This window comes from Rhipicephalus sanguineus, chromosome 11, assembly GCF_013339695.2.
Source record: "Rhipicephalus sanguineus isolate Rsan-2018 chromosome 11, BIME_Rsan_1.4, whole genome shotgun sequence".
NCBI lineage: Eukaryota > Metazoa > Arthropoda > Arachnida > Ixodida > Ixodidae > Rhipicephalus > Rhipicephalus sanguineus.
This window is the reverse complement of record NC_051186.1, coordinates 89,163,855-89,168,930: the sequence shown is the minus strand read 5'-3', so window position 1 is coordinate 89,168,930 and position 5,076 is coordinate 89,163,855. Positions and strand designations below refer to the sequence as shown.

General features: G+C 45.7%; 1 long non-coding RNA gene across 1 annotated transcript; it reads left to right on the top strand.

Annotated features, from left to right (window-relative positions):
- Window positions 1-2,285: 2,285 nt before the first annotated feature.
- LOC119373334 (uncharacterized) lies at window positions 2,286-4,527 on the top strand. Its single transcript, XR_005179818.2, has 3 exons — window positions 2,286-2,464; window positions 4,242-4,378; window positions 4,445-4,527. It is a non-coding gene; the product is annotated as an uncharacterized LOC119373334 (long non-coding RNA).
- Window positions 4,528-5,076: the final 549 nt, after the last annotated feature.

The window sequence follows — 5,076 nt, the reverse complement described above, 5'->3', positions numbered from 1 at the left end:
GAACATGACTGATCAGTCATGGTTTGAATAATGACATGCCTGTCGCATACGTCATCAAAACTGTTCCCACAGCAACCTGTACCTGATACCCATATGCCATGTCCATGGTAGACGGGCATGCGCCACTGCCGATTTTCTGTCTATATTAACGCAGGATTGCGAAAAGACAAATTGAAAATTTATAAGACACTTATAAGAAACCAAAAAAGCAATACCGTTTGTTATATTTAGCAATTTGTATGTCGCACACAAGCGCTTGCATATGTACTGCTATGACTGAACAAGCTATATATAGTCGAGAGCCCCTGCAGGATGCGCCAGCCAGCGTTGCTTACACTTCGTTTCGATGAAAGTAGCGCCTACACTATAACGTGAGCGTTCGTGTGCAGTCGGACAATGATGTACCCTTTAGACGCCATCGCGGTGAACGTGCCTCGTAAGGCCACGTAATGCACACTGCTACTCAGATTACACAAAGAGGACAATCTGTCTCGTAAGACGGCTCAAACTGCGGCGTATAGACGGCTCTCATAAGACGACTCAGAGTGCTTCCTGACTGCTTCGCATGATATCGAATCCCATAATGCGTGCGGACTGCCAAAAATTTTGCCTGGTAAAGTTTTCAACGTCTATTTTCGCTTTTCATGGGATTCACATGTGGTACGCAACTGACGTGGCCCTTACACTGGCTGTCATCTAACGTGGAATTGGTCGCATTTACCATTGGGCGCTACGTGCCCGTACTGCTCTATTTCAGTGATGCACGCATATGCATGCCATCTTATATGGATATGCCGAGGGTTGCAATTGGAACGTACCCGTCACAATCTTCAAGCCTGTCTTCGCTACAGTGGCACGACCAGCTTTGACTGTTGGACACATGGCAACAGATTCCACAAGACACTGATTCACTTCGTCTACAGCAACGGCTTTGCGGCACAGATGCAATACACATATACACACAAAGTTTTATTCCTTAAGGGCAAGTCTGTTTCGCAATTAAAAAAATAGAAACCGTATACCAAGAGCCGTGGTATGCAGATGTCTAGAGGAAACGGTTTTATGACGTACGCCAGGGGCACACCGCGTTCTTTATGTCATCACTCTTTCTTGATGTTCGTCGTACACTCATTCAAAACAGCGCATCGGTGGACAACGGAGAACAAATAGGAATGAGGTCATGCGCTTGTGCACATTTCGCTTCTATTTTTGTCCTTCGTACACAGGTGCGCTGTTTTTCCCGAGCTAGAATTACTAACTCAGTCTCACACATTCCCACGTCCCGCTGCCATTTATGTCAATCCTACCTTGCAAGGTATTACTTGCGTATCATACTATTTGTAACACCTCACACGATTCATGTTGACATACGTTATTGCTCGATGCACGCTTGTCGTGCATACACATACGTACTAGCATACACTATATCATTTCACACACATGCCGCAAGCCACATCAACAGCCGTCGGCAACCTAGCAGTGCTGCCTACGCTCTCGCCCGCATCTCACTAAAGCCTACACAACTATGGCATTTGAGGACGACGCTGCCAGCAACGGAAAGGAAAATGGTAAGTATAACCTTAAGGAACAAGAAGAGAGCAGAGTGGGTTCGGGAAGAAAGGGGCGTCAAGGGCATCTTAGCCGAAATCAAGAAGAAATGGCCATGGGCAGGACATGCGGCGTGTAGGCAAGATAACCGCTGGTCATTAAGAGTAACAGAATGGATTGCAAAAGAAGGCAAACGCGCGAGGGGAAGACAGAAAGTAAGATGGGCAGATGAGATTAAGAATTTCGCTGGTATACCGTGCCCGCAGCAAGCACAGGACCGGGTTGATTGGCGGAACATAGGAGAGGCCTTTGCCCTGCAGTGGACGTAGTCAGGCTGGTGATGATGATGACACGCGCGACAGGTTTATAATTTTGTTTTTCATTACGCGGCCCTTTGGCGTTACGTAAGCGTTGAGTATCCAGGTGTTCTCCGGAAGACCGTGCTTTAACAAGACATGCGTGCTCATGGGCATGCACCGTCATGTTGAGATATCTGCCCAGAAAGCGCGAAGTAATCCATGATGAAGGCGCTGATCATGAAATTGTGCGCGTGATCACGAAGATTACACTTTTTCTCACGTTATTGAATACCGCCGGTATGGTTATTTGCGAAACTGCTTTTCGCATTCCTATTCATTTCAGTATTCGGAGCAGTAATAGAAGAAAAGAGCCACATTTTCTCGGAAACAATGCCTACGCGCCGATTGTTTCTATCTGCAAAACGTCCGCTGTAAAACTACAGCCGCTGCGCAGTTGCCGACTGTTACTGGGTCTGATTTATGCTACATGCGCGTTGCTTGACTGAAAAATCCACCGGTGTACTGCGAAGCAGCTGGAGTGAAGCAGCCGCGCGCTTCTACATGTGGAAAATACAAGAAATCTAAAGTTAAGCTGATTTGCACAGCTCTGCAATAAGGTATGCTCTATCGACCTCTGGAAAAAAATTAGGGATCACTTCATATGACTTAGTGGAGATCACTTCTGGGTGCTGGACTTCTTCACAACCTAATGATTTTAATTCCGAGAGCGGGAATGCATGGTACGGTTACGTGTGTTGCACTTAAGAACGTCGGACAAGTATAAAACAAACACGAGCGCAAATTGCGCTTTTATATGTTTTATCTGTTCCCCCATGTTTTTAAGCGAAGCGCAAGTGACCATACCGCAAATTCCCACCAACTAGCCCGCACCAATACTCTTGAGAGTGAGAATAGCTTTTTTAATATGCGGTGCTAACCGCAACGTTTTGCATCTGTAAAATGTATTGCTTTGGCACCGTGTGAGATCGCAAGTCCGGCCGTGTTCCCAACGAAGTGTAGGGAAAAACTATTTCGCTTACGAAAGCGCCAGATACGCTCGTCGATTGTCTAGCGTTTCATTGTCAGCGGATATAAATCAGGCTGCTATTTTTTGGACGTTAGTACAGTCTGCGTGGCTAATAATACCACTATAAGGAATAATCACTGCCCACGCTTCCCTTTAAGATATCGTGATACGCAGGGCATTGCCCACGCATAGATATACCCTTGTAAATTAATGACCGCGCACATGAGCTACCACTGGCAATACGTATACCGCATTAGTGAGGATAAGCGGTTGGCGTCGAAAATTCATTTTATACCGTGGTGCATCGCCTTCGGCGATTAGGACATCTTGTGTGTTATTTATACACGCTTACTGCTGTGAACTGAAAATATATTATCCTACAATTCCATGTTGTCTGATAGTGCATGCAAACTCTTTGTTTTGCATTGGAAGAAGCGTAAATTGTCATTCAGTGTAAAGCGGCACTCAGCAGATCTCATTGCTTCGCAATGAGAGCCCTAGGGAGGCCACCTTAGGGTGATACCGGGCATCGCTCGGAACGCCGTTTAGCAGATAAACGTTTATTTTGCTCTCTCTCTCTCTCTCTCTCTCTCTGCAGAAAACCACTGGTGGGTATGCGCCGCAGGAATTGGGCAAGTCCCATTATGGAGTACAGCAGGTGCGGGCGGTCAGCGAAAGCTCTGCTCGGCTAAGTGGAGTGCGTGAAACATAAAAGAGAAATAGAGAAATAAATAAATATAAAGAAAGCGAAAAAACAAAGAAAAAAGCAATAGAAAGAAAGCGAAAGAGAAAAATAGAGAGACATAAAGGGAATAAAGACATAAAATAATAGAAAGACGGAGAAATACATCGGAAAGAGAGAGCAACAGAAAGAAACAGACAAGAAAAAAGACAGAAAAAAATTGAGAGCAAGAGGGAAAGAGCGAGAAAGAAGCAGAGAGGAAGACGAAAAGAAAAAGAAATACAGTTAGAAGCAGCAAGAAAGATACACAAATATATAGAGAGTGAAAGAAGGAAGGAGAAAGGAAGGAATAGAAAGCAACAGGTACAAAAAGAGATACAAGAAACAAAGAGAAAGAGACAGAAAGATAAGAAAGCAAAGAAAAAAATAAAGAACAGGGAAGGCCATCCAGCTCCGCTATTCCTTCAGGCTTGGCACCACTAATGCGAAGCCGCCATAATTTTTGCTACCCTTTGATATGCAGTAGCCATGGGATGCAGACGTGTGCTATATAGCATTGCATGAATGAACGTTTTCTCCGTACGTCTTGGCGATTTCATTAATATGAAATTACTGCATTATGGCTGTACCAAACAACCTATCAAAAAATAGGTTGAAGCAAGTGCTTTTTTTTTCTCTCGTGCAGTTTGTTGGTACACGAGAACCTATGTGGACATGGAATACAACTGGAGGTGAAAGCATTTTGTGCAAAGTGGACCAGATGAAGAGTTTCACGCAAGGGTCTATTTTCTTCACAAGAAAACATTACACTTACAAAATATTGTAAGTTCTCAACGTTTCTTGTTAGGGAGGCTGCGCTGTAATGCACCGTTTTTATTTCTTCTTTAGGCATCCGATCCTAAAGAACTACGAAGGTATATTTCGAACGCAACAACACAACATCATGCGTCTCCGCAAAGCGGGCTATAAAAGTGAGTCGGTTGAGTTGAGTTGAATTGTAAGCACATTTAATGCACTTCATCGTTCTCATGTGTACATAGCCATCATCATCCCTGTTCTTCTTCTTCTTCGTGGTTGTGCCGAGGCAGGCACTGGAATAAACGGTTCTGCTGGCGTTCTCTGGTCCGGTCGTCCTGCGTCTTCCACAGTGGCGGAGGTTCGCCAAGATCCCGACGTCCTCCTGCGTTCCCGTCCTACCTGGAGCTACTATCCGGTCGCCGTTTGCTCCCGGCCACCCCTACAGCTATGCAGCCATCGGACCACACCGCGAGCCCTAACGCTACAACGCCGATGTCACCGGCTGCCCGCTCTTCGTCAACTGTAACAAGCCCTCAACGCGAACCACCCATGTTCGCGGGTCTCCGCGGTGACGACGTCGACGACTGGCTCGACATCTAACACCGCGTGAGTGCAGTCAATCGGTGGACCGTAGCAGATAAATTGACTTATGTTCCATTCTATCTCGCCGGTGTGGCGAAAACGTAGTATTTTAATCATGAAACTGACTTCGTCGAGTGGTC